The sequence below is a fragment of the Piliocolobus tephrosceles genome, chromosome 9 (assembly GCF_002776525.5).
Source record: "Piliocolobus tephrosceles isolate RC106 chromosome 9, ASM277652v3, whole genome shotgun sequence".
NCBI lineage: Eukaryota > Metazoa > Chordata > Mammalia > Primates > Cercopithecidae > Piliocolobus > Piliocolobus tephrosceles.
The window spans coordinates 56953412-56970430 of record NC_045442.1 but is presented as its reverse complement, the minus strand read 5'-3'; the positions used below and the strand labels follow the sequence as shown (position 1 = coordinate 56970430).

The 17019-nt window shown below is 41.0% G+C and overlaps 1 protein-coding gene across 5 annotated transcripts in view; it reads left to right on the top strand.

Moving 5' to 3' along the window:
* Positions 1-8102: 8102 nt before the first annotated feature.
* The window catches only part of RHOBTB1 (Rho related BTB domain containing 1), a 75734-nt gene continuing 66817 nt past the window's right edge, over positions 8103-17019 (top strand). For 2 of the 5 annotated variants that reach the window (XM_023185589.1, XM_023185588.2), the window contains exons 1-3: positions 8544-8893; positions 11018-11068; positions 16299-16370. The gene's annotated coding sequence lies outside the window, so the exon portion shown is untranslated. Of the gene's footprint in view, positions 8216-8543; positions 8894-11017; positions 11069-16298; positions 16371-17019 lie in introns of those variants that run through there. The other 3 variants (XM_023185587.2, XM_023185585.2, XM_023185586.1) reach the window with 2 other exon arrangements.

Below are 17019 nucleotides of genomic sequence, written 5' to 3'. Positions count from 1 at the left end.
TCTACTCAACCTTTAATCTACATGAAACTTTGGATATATAAAATACTAAAGTAGTTTACCTGAGTTTGATATCAGAATTGAAGATGAACTGTAGCCCATTAGTCTTTCAAGTACACAGGGTGACGTCATGCATTGTAATCAGCAGTACTTTGAATGAATAAGGAAGGGTAAATATGAAATGCTAATTATATGAAGGTAGAATCTTTCTCTGTCAGTAGTACCCACTTGAAGATGAATAATAACTTTCTAAGTATTTGACCTGTGGCAAGTGACTTGCTCTTTTTGATCCTCGGCTTCCTCATCTGTAAAATGGGGATAATAGTGGTGCCTTCTTCATTAAGTCATTGTGAGAAGTTAATGAAAGTGAGTGTAAAAGCATTTGGCTCCATCCCCAACACATAATGGGTACTTACTAAGTGCTAATTAGTATTATTACAGCTTAAAAAGACAGGTGGCGATCTTGGTGTTAAATATTATCATGCACACTAGTCCCATACTTGTTTATGACACTGTAATCTTTGTGAAACATTTTTTATGATCTCAAAGTGCCTTTTCATGGGTGATCAGTGTTGACAGTGATCACAGTAGAACAGATAACACTATAAAAGACAGTTTTAAAATTCCAGCTTTAAAATTCCAGCTTTGTCATAAATCATACAGATGGCCTTTATATATGAGTGATTAGAAGAAATTATAACTAAGGTGTCTTATAAAAATTTTATCATTTACCATTCTTTTTTGGGGGGTGGGGATGGTGACAGAGTCTCCCTCTGTTGCCCAGGCTGGAGTGCAGTGGCATGATCTCAGCTCACTGCAACCTCTGCCTCCTGGGTTCAAGCGATTCTCCTGCCTCAGCCTCCTGAGTAACTGGAATTACAGGCGCCTACCACCATGCCCAGCTAATTTTTTTTTAAATTTTTAGTAGAGACGGGGTTTCACCATCTTGACCAGGCTGGTCTCAAACTCCTGACCTCAGGCAATCTGCCTGCCTCGGCCTCCCAAATCATTTACTATTATTAACAACCATTGACTCTGCACTTTCCTGCCCAAAGTGCCATTCAAAGCGCCATGGGGATGGAGAAGCAACAAAGCTTCCGTGCCTCTCACCAAATCTTCAAGCTCCTCTAAGATTGATACCGTGACAGGATGTGAGCCTTAGCCCCTGATCCCTGGAGTCATCGGCTTATGTTTACAAGCTAAGTGATTGTGCACCTTCGATGCTGATCCTTAAGTGTTTAATGGCTTATGTCACCCACATGTGATACTGTTAACTACTTGACCATAAAGGGGGAGTTTACCAAATGATAAATTTTGGTCATATGAAATATTAAAGTAGGCGTAAATATTTACAGAGCTAAGGAGACTCTGAAATTGTGTGCAGAGACAAGAATATTATTGAGTCCAGCGTAAGAAGTGAGGTCATCTTTGCTTTTAGATTAGGAACCATTATGAAAGGAGGAGTGGTGCCAATTAAGGAAAGCCTCACAATTCAGCTTCTTTCCAGGAACTGATGGGTAGGTCTCCTTCCAGGACACTGGTGTTTCTAAAGCACTTGTATTCCTTTTGAAGTGGTATCTATATACAAGTTAGTGTATACACTAAATTACTTCAAAAGCTTTACATCCACATAGTCAGAAGATCAGGGTTAGAATTTTGTATTGGTCAGAATTCTGGTTCCCCCTCTGCCAACAGAGAGCCAGTCACTTATCCTCTAGGAAATGTCTTTTCCCCGTCTCCCCCATTTGGAATAATTACTGAGGTTGTCATAAAGATTAAATGACATGTATATTACAGATGCTTGGTAGGCAGGAAAATGTAATATGAACATAGGGGAAATTATTTGTCTGAAATAGGGTGTTTGTGTATGTATCTGTAGTCCACTTATTTTCCTTGTTTCTGCATGTAGTTAGCTAACTTGTACAGATGGGAGAACACACAGCAGTTGCAAGTCAATGGCAGGGCAAAATATTCAAACCTCGAATACTAAACTTTCTACCTCATACAGTTTGGTGGAAGCTTTTATGTTTAATACTTACAGTCAGCATTTGGGGAGGGAGGAGTTGGGGGAATGATACAGTTGCTATATTATTAACTTTTGGCACTCCCAAATCAAATGATACCCTATGCTGCACAGCATTGTTTAAGGGGCCTCATAATGAGCCCATTTTTACACTTATGAGTAGATGTAGAGCTTTACATCTTACAAAACATTTTCCACAAACATTATTTCATTTAGCCCTCTTAACGACTTTTTGGAAAGTTATTATTCTTGTCCCCACTTGATATATGGAACTTTGCGATGCAGTGGGTTAAGGAAATAGCACAGAATTATGTCCTAGTTAGTGAGATGGCCAAAATACAATTCCGTTTTCTTTCTCTTTGTGCTACCCTCTGATCCCTTTAATCTGTGTTTCATTTTTTGTTTTTTAAACTTGTTTCATAAAAAGAAACAGTTATATGAAACAGGTGGTCAGGCAAGATAGCCTTAAACATGCTATGACACATAAATGTAATTTATTTTTAATTAGGTAAAGTTGAAATCTAGCATTAACACCTTTTATAATATTAAGAATGTAGTTCATGAAATAAATTTCTCTCTTAAATGTAGATTTTTTCCAGTACAAAATCATATTTTTGCTTATTAAAAAGTCAAAGATACACATTATACATTCAACTGTTGTCTTTTTCTTTTCTGGAGTTGTGACATACACGTTTTTCAATCTGCTATGCCATGCCTAAACAAAGTCAGACAGATGACCATGAAAACTGTTTGCTACCTCCTCTTATGCATGTTAAGTTAGACCAGCGGAACACCATCTTGGTAGGATAAATTTTAACAGAAAGACTGTAGTTAGAGTTGCAGAATTCGCAAAATCACATTTTTACCAAAATCACCCTACCCCAACAGAAAACCTAATGAATGAATCCACACAGAAAGGACTTTAGGCAAACCCACACAAATAATTTAACATGCTATAAGAAAAGGATACCTTTTGGTCTATTTTCAGTACATAGCCTGCATTTCATTGGTGCCCAGTAAAACAGAAACTGCAATGGAAAAGACACTTTGTCTTCATAGAACTAACAATGAAAAGTGCACAGTAACTAATGCTTCTGTCTTTAAATGGGTAATGTAGGAAATGCCAAGAATAGATCCATTAGGTTAACCTGAGTATTCATCTATAAATCTGTTTCCAAAATTATGCTTTTTTTTAAAAAAAAAAAAAAAAAAGAAGCTTCTCCTGGAAACCACATCAATACCAACAGTTATAACTGGACTGCAAACCTAAGAGTTAATGTCCACCTGTAGCTTTTAGGGAAAAGACATCACTTTTTAGTTGATTCCCGCAACCCAAACTTGCTCTGACATCCCCCACAACAGTGGGAAGACAATAGGAGCTTTAGAGATCTGAAGAGCTGGTCTGAGTAATACCTGAAATAATTCCCAAGTAGTCAAAATCCTGCAGAGCTGGGCCACTCAGACTGAAGGGTTTTTCACTTTTACCCAAGTGCAAAAACTATGAACACACAGATTTGTTCAAAGACAGCCTGTGGTATTTGGGACAGAAAGGGTTAGTGATGGTAGGTTACACCATGATGTTGACATATCCATGACATGAAAGCTGGGGAAGGGACCCTAGATGGAAGGCTGGACATCATCTTGTTTGAGACTAGTCTGACTCAGAAGCACCTTGCAGAAGTATATACTTTAGCAGGAATACTAGAGTGACTGAACGCAATAAGGTATTTTAGGAGAAACAGGTCCCAGCAGGTCAAGTCATTCTCCTTATGACCCATCAATACTTAGCATTAATGAAAAGCCTCAGAACAGTCAGTCTTTCCTGTTTGTCATCACTAGCTGGAGCCCAGCAGCCTATTAGGCCCATGCTGTCCAGACTGACCTCATTGCTAGAAGCTAACAGGTAAAATGATTTGTACAAGGCAGTTGCCACTAAACCACTGCTAAAGGCCAGTGCCCAGCCTCTTATTCTCTTCTGTAGTCCAGAAGCATTTCCTTAAAAGTCAGAATATCCATAAGCATGAGCAGCATAAATATGTCACCAGCAGAGCAGACATAAATATGTCTTCCTTTTTAGGGTGCCAAAAAGTTGTCAGGTGTTGTTAAAGCCACTGGCTTAACTGCAAAAATCTACTCCAACAACTGTTTCTCAATATACCTTTCTACCAAACACTTACTCTTTAAAATGGGGCCATACATGAGCTTATTCTCTTTTGTGCTTCAAACTCCTATTAGTACTAGTCCCCAAAATTTCTCTGTAACACCTGGAACTTATCATCCAGGATAATTTCTTGTAAATAGCCAATGACAGCATCACATGCTGCATCCAGAGCAGAGAGATGGACAGCATGAATCTCTCTTCTTAGGTTAGCCCTGATTGAACAAAGCCACTGCTGTGTCCAGCTGCTTTGGCCCAAGGAGGCATCTGCACCTGTCACAAGGCTCAGCTTCGGCTACACGTGGCTAAGGTCTCCCTGTTTCTTACCAACCATTGAAATGCAGTCTTATAAAATAAACCTGAAAAGACCCTTTCTATAGGGGTTTTATGTGAGTACTTCTCTTGCCTAAGAATGTTCTTGATAAAATTGATGGCAATAGAAATGTTGAACAATACATTTGAGTTGAAAATAGAGTTCCCTTGGGATGGTAGTACTTAATTGGCAATTTGAAAATTCTACCACCCCAGAATGTAGTTTTTAAAACTCTTAAAAACTCAACAGTAAAAAGACAGACAATCCAATTATAAAATAGGCAAAAGACTTGAGCAGATATTTCAGCAAAGAGGAGATAAGAATGGCAAAAAAGGCCAATGAAAATATATTCGACATTATTATTCATTGGGAGAATGCAAATTAAAACTGCAATGAGTTGTCTCTGCACAACTATTACAACAAATGAAACTTTGTAAAAAATGATGACAACACAAATGCTACTGAGGATGTGGAGATCTCTCATACATTACTGGTGGAAATCTGAACGGTGCAGCCATTCTGGAAAATGGTTCAGCAGTTTTTTATTTAGCATGTGACCTAGCAATTGCATTATTCAGTATTCATCCCACAGAAATAAAAACTTATGCTCATACAAAACCTATACACAAATGTTTATGGAAGTGTTTTTCATAATATTAATAGCAAAATACTGGGAACTACTCAAATATCCTTCAGTGGGTGAATGGATAAACAGACTCTGGTACATCTATGCAATAAAAATTTATTCAGCAATAATAAGGAATGAACTACTGATATGTTCAACACCGTGGATGAAACTCAAGAGCATTATGCTTAGGAAAAAAGAGTAAATCTCAAAACATTACATACTTACGTTCCCGTTAATATAACAGTCTCACAATAAAAAAGCTCTAGAGATGGAGAACAGATTTATGGTTGGGGGTGCAAATATAAAGATGTAGTATGAGAGGATTCTTTTGTGATAGTGGAACAATTCTATATCTAGATTGTGGGATTTTTTTTTAATCCTAAGACTTTGATAAAATGGTTGCCATAAAAGCTAGTCTAAAGTTTTTAAGTCACCTTTGTGCAATAGAAACATGAAAGTGTTTAAATACACAATATTGCTTTAATTCCACTTAGGTACCATTTTTTATGTTTACTTAAAGGGAATGGTACTGATTCTATCAGCAAGCAATGATTTTAGTATACAAAAATTGATCATTTCATGGAAATAACAAGAGCAGGGATACACTCATGGCAGTGATTACAGGCGTTATTTGCTTTGATTCCCTTTCTCTCTTCTCCTATTGGCAAAATACAGTCTGTACTACTTGCTGCATTTTCTCCAACTTTTCCAGTCTGAGGTTTTATACGTAAAGTTTGGGGCTGCATAGTACCATTTGGCAACGTCTTTCTCTGATCACTGCCCTTGTTTGGAAGGACTTCCTAGAACAATGACTTTTACTCTGCTGTATCTGAATTACTGTTGATACCAACTTATTTTCTTGAAAGTGCTTCCAGTTTCCCTCAGATTTAGGCATTCAACTAGGTAATTCCAAGATGGCTGACTTTCTTTATCCCCTTTAGAAGAAACATCTTTTGGAAGCCTGTGAGCCTTGGTGTGCCCTGGGGGTGGAGGTCAAGAGCTGAAGGGTACCCTGCCAGGTGGGGTCTTTGTGTGTCTTTCTGGTATAGGCGCCTACCTATTATTTAAGAGAAGTATGACACTGAACTCTTTTTAATTTAGAACTGAGAAAATGGAAGAAACTGAGGAAAAGCAGGCTGTTAAAAAGCACGTCAGTGATAAAATAAGACTTTGGCACAGACCACCCCAGGTGCAAATGCAACTGTGAAGACATTGGAAAACTAACTTCTCCATGCCTGTTACCTAGTCTGTAAAATAATTAGGATAACAATAGCATCTGCCTTGTCAGTTGTTGTGGGGATTACATGAGAAAATGTGTTTTAAGCCACCCAGCCCTGTGCCCGCCACATATGGGGGCCGTGATACATGTTGATTCCCATTTCTTTTGAGTTTCTACCCTATTTTTTTAGCTGCCAGGGCAGTTTGAAGAGAAATGGCTTGCAATGAAGTGGACTGATTGCTAGGAGTGAACAGGGTTAATTTACTTTTCCCAAGAAATTTGTACCTGAAAAGAATGTATTTTGATTAAGCCTTTCAAGATGGAGTCATTTTGCAAAATGCTAAGGGAAGTCACTGTTTATTTATTTATTTTTTTCTGAGACTGAGTCTTGCTCTGTCACCCAGGCTGGAGTGCAGTGGCGCAATCTCAGCTCACTGCAACCTCCGCCTCCCAGGTTCAAGCGATTCTTCTGCCTCCGTCTCCCAAGTAGCTGAGACTACAGGCATGTGCCACCACGCCCAGCTAATTTTTGTACTTTTAATAGAGACGGGGTTTCACCATATTGGCCAGGCTGGTCTCGAACTCCTGACCTTGTGATCCGCCCACCTCAGCCTCCCGAAGCACTGGGATTACAGGCGTGAGCCACCGCACCCGGCTGGGAAGTGAGTTTTATGCCAAGTAAATGATCACCCACCTCTTGGATGTGTTCTTGGAGTAGACACCCGTGCTTGACTTTTCACTACCCTCTCTGGTATCAAAGACTAGGACCTTGGTAACTCCATTTTCAAAGATGCTGCCATGGGAATGGCTTAAACAAAGGAGGTTACCGGTGATACCTTTCCTCGTAAAAACATTGGAGTCCACTATTTTCTGGGGTCTCTGGGGGATTCGGAGAGCACCAGGCAAGCCTTTGACTTCAAGAGAATATAAGCAAGCGAGGAAGAATAGAAATATCCACTGGACTGGAATTCACCTGGGAATCTTGGCCGTAGGGTAATTCATCAGGAAACTGAAGACGCTTTCCTGGAAGAAACTGAGGGACCGAGAAGTGTGTTTGCTTTTAGAATTTTTTCACGCATCCTGTTTTTGGGGGGATAAGCCAAAGAAGTAGCCCTTATAATAGGATGGACTCTTTTTCCCAGTCCTTCAGTATCTCAGGAACACATTACCTGAGAACTGGTGAGGCCAAGAATGACATTGTTTCCATCTTTGTATCCCCAGCTCTCCACATACAGCCTACTCAATAAAGGTTTAATGAATATATTCATTCCTATGGGTAGCTGAACACAGTCGTGTCTTTATTCCCCAGTGGTCTCTTTACAAGCTGGGAGTGATGGGTTTTGTTAGGCATACTAATTTTAGCAGGCTGACTGAAAGCTCCCTGAGGGCAGGAACCCATTTGGTTGCTTTCATGTCACCTCTTTAGAGCTCGGCAAAACACCTGGCATCTTGTCACTCCATAAGCATTTATGTGAATGCATGAAAACTACCCCTGGTTCTGTCCTGAGAACTCACCGTCAGCCAGGGAGACAGGGCAGTTTCTGTGAGGCGGCATGGGCTGTCTGTGGAAGGCCACAGTCAATTTCACCTCCGCACTCAGCCATTTGCAGGAGGTTGTAAATCACCTCTGTACCCGGGTCGGGGTCAGCGGTGCGTCCCTACGCCCCCTGCGGGGACCCCTCCGGCCAAGTCGCAGAGGAAGGTAACCCAGAATGGAGGAGCCAGCCAGCACGTGCAGCCGCCCAGGGAGGAGGAGGCTGGGCTAACGCAGCCCTTAGTCAGCAGCTGGGCTCGGTTTTGAAACAAAAGCCAATGTCCTCCCTCGGAGTCCGCGGCCGGTCAGCTCCTAGGGGGAAGAAAGCCATGCTGCCCAGCCGGTTAGTGGCCCAACTTACTTTTCCAAAGCCTGGGACAAAGGGCCAGCAAAGGCACGGGAGTGGATGGGATGTTGGGGATGGGGTACGGGGACACAGACGCCCAGAATCTCCCCTCCTGGCAGTGCGGGGAAAGGGCGGGGGTCTCCCATGCTCTGTGTCGGTTTGTCCCGGGCGATCCGCCTCCGTGCCCGGGCCCGTCGGGTCTGCGTAGAGCCGAGGCACCTTTGCCACCCGTGTCCCAGAGCACAGACACACCAGGCCCCGGTTTCATGAATGAAATCCAGTCGTGTGGATATAAATAGCCGCGAAGGCTGCTAACGTCACAGTGCGAGCGGCGGCCGCCACGGCGGCGGAGCGAGGTGCCGGGTGCTCCGTTCCGCCCGGCTGCCCCGCCTGGGAGCGGGGTGGGGGCAGGCGAAGGGGAGGGCTGCGGGTGGAAAGGGGCGAGCCCCTCTCGCCCGGGACTGGGAAGAGCGGCCGCGGCGCCGGGCGAGGAGGCAGGGCGAGGCAGTGCCATGCTGCCTTTGTGCAAAGTTGGGCGGCGGGCGGCGCGCCGCGCGCAGGGGCCCCGCACACCCGCGACCGCGCGCAGCCGTGGCTGCTGCTGAGTGGCGGAGGCCCCCCCGCTCCCCCCGGCCCTTGAAGGCGGAGAGAGCTCGCGTCTCGCTCGGCTTCAGGGTAGGTTCTGTGTCGTGAGTGCTCTATGCTATGAAACTTCTCCGAGCAGCCGCTGCGGAGCCCCCACCGCCCCGGCCCCAGCGGGTGGCAAGTGCGGGCCCCGGGCCGTGCCACGCGGCCAGCAGCGCCCCGAGAGAGAGTTGTGGGACCGAGCCTCTAGGGGGGCCGCCCTCGCCTCTCCGAGAGGCCAGGAACCCTCCCATCAGAGGCGAGCACAAGAGATTTCTAGGAGCGCCCGCACAGCCGCACCCCTAACTTGGAGCTGAGAAAATGTACAACAGGCACCCTTATCAGGCTGGCTGCGCCAGGGAGGGGGTGGTGCCGCGCCGACGAGAAGGCGCTTCCCCTTCGAAGGCCAGTGTGGGGAGGCAGGGCGGGGACCGGAGGACCGGAACAGGGGCATAAGCTAGCCCCTTTGGCGCTTGCACCCTCTTGAGAGTTGACTGGCCAGCCCACAGTTTGGCGTTCCCCTCCCCTCCCCCGCAACCCCGTGTCTCTGGAGTCTGTTGTGAGTTGCTGTGACAACAAGAGAAGCTGCCATGAGGGGCTTGCAGAACACCTTACCTTGTCTGTGTGTGCTCAGCTTTGGGGAAAACAACCAAGGGGAGATGTGCAGGCAAGAGAATCCAGCCCTCTGCCCCCCGAAAGGAAGTGGAAGGCAGGCACAACTATGTAAAAATATATCATTAGATCCTACTGTTAGCTGCACCGTTTCCATCCCCAGCAGTATCAAACATCTCAACTGAGGAGCAATGTCAATATTTAGACTTGGACAAGCCAAAAAGTTAGAAGGGAGCGCCAAGCACAGGGTTTTGACTTGGCTTTGCACGTTAGCACACAAGCTGTGCCTTTGGAGCTGACTGTACACATTTGCTGGGGGCAAAAATGCATGAAGGTTAACATATACACAGAGGCACCCAGATCTAGGAAAATCTAGGAAGTTAAGACCAAAAGAGTCGCCCTGACTTTGAACTTCCCCATCCTGTGCTGTTCACTGAGCCTTGTTCAACTCCAGCCAAACGCTCAGCTTGAGATTTCACTGGTTTGGGGCTCCCCCACCCCCAACCGAGGCTGTGGTGTACATTCTACACTAACATACGCTAAACCGAAAAAAAAAATACCGTTATCGGTGGTTGCATCTTTGTATAAGTCCTCTGACGAGCAGCAGATAGTAAATAGTCAATAGGCTGTGTTTGTTTGGTCTTAGCAAGCCTTAGACCTTTTTAAACATACTCTGGTAAGTTTGTTTACAAACGCTATTTAGAAATTTGGAACTACGTTTCATTTCCAGTAACCTTGTAGATGCCTAAGAGAGTCGCTGGTTGCTAGAAAATAAACACAAGCTCTTTTCAGTATAAATAGCGTCTGCATTCTGCTCCACAGGTGGAGTGGGCAGTAAATTATTATATTAAACATGGTTTCCTCTGAGATTCCTGGATCATATTTGGACATACTAATGGGAAAAAGCTTTAACCAGTTGATCCTAGTACAGAAGGCTTTGGAAAATCATTAGGAAGCAAGAATATCATAGTCAATATACTAATTTTGCCCATTATTGCTTTCCCAGAGTTTGAAGACAGTGTAAAATTTTTTAAGTGCATAACGCAAGCTGTGTGATCACACAGGTGGAAATAGAAACACATGTAACAGTTTGATGTTATTGGCTCAATAATACAAATGATAAGTTATACAAATACAACAGGAAAAAACAAAATTGTTTGGTCTTTTAATTATGATTATATTGTCTAAAAATGCTATTTTGAATAGGCCGACCACATCTATGACTTCTGTATTGTAAAATGCCTGTAAGATTTTCATTGTTACCTATCGGTTTGCGGCCAAATGTTTTTTGGGTTTTTTTTTTTTTTTTTTTTTTTTTTGGTATCGTCCCAAGTGCTCAAAAATATATTTTCACAAATCCTGCAAAATGTTAACCTAGCTATTTCAGGATGTATTTGACCCTAAGAAATGCCACATTAACACTGGCACTTAGCAAAAGTAAAGCAGATTCTTCCCTTTCTCAGGGGAAAAAAAAGAAAACAACGTATGTTGAAAATTTTAGTGGCTCCCCATGTACTCCTGGCAGGCAGTAGAATTTATAAAGTATTTCTCTCTTTTATGTAGGTAAGTCCAGCTGTGAGCCGAGTGTTCTGTTCTTCACTTCCAGCAAGCCAGGTCAGTGTCTTTGTGCAAACCCATGACTATAGATTGGTAACATTCTGTATCTAATTTTCAGCATGCATTTCAGAACAGGTTTCTTAATCATTTGTCTTTTAAAAATTTTGTCTTTGACTTTTTTATAGACTCAGTTTTGAATGTCATGAGTTCAATGATTATTAAAATTATTGCTTACTCTGTGAGTACCATGGTACAAATATGGGCCTCAAACCAGTTTATCCTTCATATGATGTTTTATTTTTTGCTTTAGGCATCAGAATGGTGCCCACGCTTGAGAATACTGGGGATCTGGGTGCTTGATAATTGAGGGTTTACTTCTATGCTAATCTTAGCACTCTGGGGTGGAAGAAACTTGATATAATAATAATTGACTTATTGAGCATGAATCGTGGTTCAGGTAATGTGCTGCATTCTTTATATTAATAGTCTTATTCTGCTACAACAAGGAAAAAAAAAAACCTCTGGGAGGTGAAACCACTATCTTGAGGTCCAGACTACAGGTGAGGAGTTGGAAGTTTAGAGACATTAAATAATATGTTCAATTCTTACTTCTATTAAATGGCACAAATAGGATATTTTTTTAAAGTTTTTGTCTCACCCTAAGACCTAAACTCTCTAGTTGAAAAAGTGTTTTCCACTAGGGAAACTGAAGACAAAGAAGGTTAAGTGACTTGTCTAAGATAACTTGGTAATTACTATAATAACATATAATAATAATGGCCCAGCTGTTGCAAATTAATAAATTCTATTCTCTTAAGTAAATTAGTGAAATTGTAAGTATTCATGTGTACTTTCTGGCATGACACTGTCAACGATATAAGAAAGTTTTTATTGTGGGGTCTCTGGCCTTGAAGATTTTACGGAAGATTTAAAAGGCAAGATGTTAAACATTCAGGTATGAAACAATAGAGAATAAATCAAGATTATACTTGCCAGAAGGCTGAATTGGGGATCAGTAGTACATTTATGAGAAGTTCAGCATTTTCCACTCTGTGGAATTACTTTGCAATTCCATATATGCATGAAAAAAATTTCCAAGCACATTTTTTTGTCTGGGTAGATGATTAATCGGTGAGAGTTTGGGAAAGGGTAGAATGTAGAATTTCAACCCAACAGGGAGACATTATGTAGTCATCCAGAACCGCTAAATTGCAGTATCTCAAACTCAAAGATGTTATTGCTTCACAAGCATAGTAACCTAAAATTGTGAGCTGTTTGAATCTGCACAGCGTCTTTGAGAAAGCATAATAATTTGGCATAATGTTTAAAAGTACTGGATTTTTCCTGGAACCTCAGTTTGTCTGAAAGGCACCACATAGATGGATTGGGATACATAATAGATAAATCCTAACCAAAGTCCTGATAACAACCAAATATTAAGCAAGACTTTTTCAGGTTTTGCCTGAATTGGCAGGCTTCTCTCTCTTCTGTTCCCCTACTTTCTTTCTTCCCTCTTTCTTTTCATAAAGTAATTTGTAACAGTTGTTAATCCTTCTTAGCTAGTTTTATATAAAATATCAATATAAATATAGCAACCATAAACCTATAATTTTAAGCACTAAAATTATACTTTGAATCATATAACATTATGAACAAAAGAGATCTAGGAATTAGCATGGTATCTCTAATAATAATCATTTAGCAATCATTTGTTTTCTCTTTTGAATTTCATAAGGTTTTGGTTAGTATGCATGACTTACCTCTTTTAAAATGGCTGGAAACATTTGAAATTCTGCCATTTTTTGTTCAAGAAATATACCTGTAGAAAACAGAGAAATGTTTAAAACTTTCTTTTGGTCTTCCTTTTAGAAAATAGGCCATTCAAGTTTCCCTCTGGCTTCATGTTTTAGGGTTTAAAGAGCATAGGTGATTTGAATGCTTCTCTTCTCCACCAGGCTTCCCACCAACATCACAAGACCAAAACAAAACTTGGAGAGGGAGGGAAAAATGAGTTCCAAAAAGTGTGTGTGTAGATGAGGGCAGGAGATGGGTGAGTGTGTGGGCAGCAGGGAGGAGGGAAAGGAAAGGGAAAGCTTTTGGGGGATGGGTCAAGAAGCAATAACTCCAATGGATGGGATATTTACAGATTAGTTATTTGTTAGCATCAGAATTTTTTTATATTTAGTTTGTAAACAAATAGAACCCACTTCCTCCTTTTCCTGGCACCTTTTGTTCCTTGTGCCCATAGGACAGATATTGGAAAACTGGCAAAAGACGCCAAAAAGGATGGACATGTGATTATGACTGTCACTTTTTCCAGATGACCCAGGACACTCCTGTCTTCAGAAACTTCCTTGAGCTCTGTCATCAAATACATCAGCATGCCTCTGATCGGGCTTTATCCACTAGAGAACGAATTAGCAAGTTTTACAAAGAAAGCGATGCCAATAGGTCTAGAAGAAAGCAATTATATGTCTCCACTGTGCACCTGAGTTTATTTATTGCATAGACACAGGTTAATGGCAAGTTCCCAGTGTTAATAAGGTTATGATCTTAGGTTCCATCTCTCTGTGGAGAAATTTCCTTTGAATTGTTACCCAACCATAGACCAAACCCCTAATGACTGCTGTGATAACAATAAACTAGCATTTATGCCCCTACTAGATGCCAGACACGTTAACTAAATTGCAGCTAATATTCATTATCAATTCCAACTTTACACAGGCAAGAAATGTAACTCAGAGATGTTAAAGAACTACTAGGAAACAGAGTTTGGATTTGTACCCAATGCTGTCTAAGAACTTGAACATATATTTGCTCTAAATAACACCTCCCCCAACCCACCACCAAAAACAACACTTTAAACCATTTCATTCCAGGTTACTCTTGCAGATGTTGGAGTATAGAAGTTATTCTTCTGGGTTTGTTTCTACTTTCTAAATTGTGTATTTAAATTGGAACTACATAACATTTTTGCCTAGATAAATTGGCTGTTCAGGTCATTTTTAATGTATTTTGATGGAAGTTGTCACAATCTTAAACAGTTGGGTCATAGAGAGTTGAATCATGGAGCCAGGAATGTCCTTATTAAGGATACCTAGCCCAACCTCATGTGGATGGAAAACACTGGCACCCAGAGAAGCAACGTAACTTGACTACTCTCATAGTTAATAAGTGACACAGTCTGAACTGAACCCAGGCTTCCAAGTCCCGGCCAAAGCCCAGTTCCATTACATAACATTGCCTGAAAAGTGCCAAGTCTTCTAAATCTTCCAATGTAGCCTGAAATACAACTAGCAAGTGTGATATACATCTGAAACCCAAGATACATCCAGAAATGCTGATAAGAGAATTCTAGTCGTGTAAAGATATGGTGGGTACTAGGAGAAACCTCACTTGTCTTCGGTGGTGCTGAGATAAAATAGTCTTTTTCTCTTATTCAAAACATAACACCCTTCTAAGCTGTCTTTGTTACAAGAACCCTTCCAAGCTGTCTTTGCTATGTGATCTGTTTGGCGCTTTTTCATTTTGACCAAACTCTGGCTTTTCATTAACTATGCAACTTAGGTGAAATATGACCTTACTTTCCTCAACTGTAAAATGGGAACAGTATCCCCTCCCCCGTCAGAGGGTTATGAGGATGTTATAAAAGCCTCATGCATGTAAAGCACATAGTAGGTGCTCAATAAGGGTTAGCTCTCTTCTTAGCCTTCCTAGATTATGTCGAAAGAAAGTGTTTTAACATATTAGGGCAGTTGTATCATTTTGTCTGTAAATTTACTGGAGTCATTTGAATTCTGATTTGCAAGGAATGGTTATAGGAACTTTTTTTTCTTGAACACAACTGGCCCAGTGGTCTCTCCGGGTTGCAGTGGCCCAGTCTCCATTACATTTGTTTTCTTCACACTCTAAGGTTGCCAAAATTTATTTGCATTGAATTATTTTATTGCCTTAGTTTCTGCTGCAAACTAATACCAAGCTTCTTTTGCAGATTTGTGGCTCTCATTTTCTTCCAGACACTGTTCCGAAGTAGCTAACGTGTGTTCTACATGGAACTTTGTATCTCAAAGCCACTATTTCCAGCCAGATAACTAAGAAATATTTCCGGAGAATATTATTACCAGTAGAAAATTTTTGCTTTCAATTTTGAAATGTGAGACTTTCCTACCTTCATTTCAATTAACTGTAGTATTGAGTATTTGAGGTATGCTTCTCCTGCCTTTTCTTTTTGTCACGTGTTGCTGACTGATACGTTGATAGGAAAAGCATAAACACCACAATTTCCCCATTTCACTGGCAGCACTTGATAAGTACCCTGGCCTAAATTACATCGCTGGGAAGTGTTGTCTGCACTCCTCTCCCCAGCTGCCACATTTTGTCATGTGGCACTTGCTGCCCTGCTTTGGACTTTTGGAACCGAGTCCTTGCCAACACCTCCAATTCATCATATATGTGGAGGAAAGCTACTGCTTTGATATATTTTCTTAAATACTTGTACCTGTTTTTCCTTTTTTAGTAATAATCCAAGTGGCCTAGAATAGACTTTATTATCCTGATGGTGCAATTTCACTTTTAATATTTGGTAAATGCATATTGCAAGATGGATGTCCTTTTTTTTCAAATTTAAAAGTAGCAAGTAGATGTCTTTCCCAGTGCTATGAAGTGGCTGAATTGGGGCTAGATGCTGAGAACTCACCAGTTGCTATATTGTCCTTAACCTTCTACTAATCTCAAACTGATTATATGTAAGTTTTTATTTTTACCAAGGAATTAATTGCTTTTAAATCTGTGCTCAAGCTTTCATGTGTGTACAACAAGAATGGGCACCCTGTTAAAGTGCAGATTCTGATTCAGTAATTCTGGGATGGGGCCTGAGATCGTGCATTTCTAACAAGCTCCGCATTGATGCCAGTGCTGCTGGTCTGTGGACCGCACTTTGAGTCATGAGGTCCTAAAGAACAGTGGTTACTATATCTTATGCTGAAATTCATGCTTAATAGGCCATAACCAGACCTTATTTTGTTTGCTTATTTCTTAAACCATAATAGAGAGTCATGGAATCTTAAACATAGGAGGGGTGTAGGTGGTGATGGCCTGGTAAATCAACCAGCTCTCCTGGAAAAAAGTAAAATGCATGTATGTGCATACACAAGTTGACATAAATTTTAGTGACATAAAGAATGTGTGGTACACTGTTTACAAATAATAATAAACTCTATAATACTTGTTATTGTAAATTCAGTATAGCCAGTTAGGTCTCACAGTATGCTTTTGTTGTTTTTTGCAGAACTCTTCTATCCATAGGCCAACCTATGTTGCAGTTGATTAAGGGGTGCAGCTCCCATATAAATGCTGGCAGGTATTTTCTTTTATGTTAATCAGTAAGACAAAAGTGAAACATCAAAGACATATGTCAGAACTCTACTCATTCATCCATGATGTGAATCACTTCCTTGCTGAACCAGATGATAATTTTTAATACTGAAAGAATATTTTTCAAACGTACCATTCATAGTGCAACACCTACACATATAGCACACTTTTAAGTTTAATCTCCAAATTATTTTCTTAGATCTAGAACAATAAAGCAAGCACTGATTGGTAGTGGCTGCTGATTTCTGTGGTGTAAATATTCCCACCACGTCCAATTTCAAGCTGCTGATGTGGCTGAGCACAGAGTTGGAAAGAGATGACGCGGTGTCACACCATTGTATTGTACTTTCACCATGTAGATAAAATTGGCATGAATAGCCTCAAAATATAGATAATAGTAAACAGAAATAACTAGAAAGTGATGCGTTTTGAGTACTTATTATCTTTGTTTTTAGTATAATTTATGTAATTGTAAATTGATTTAATTTAATTTTTCATACTGGCACTAATGGGCCTGCAAAATTCCTAAAAATTTAACAGCTAGTTCTTGTGGGCTAGTAGGGGCTGGCTTCTGCACACCAATGGATATAGATCATCTGGTGTAGTGATTCCCAACCTTGCTTTATACTGAATAC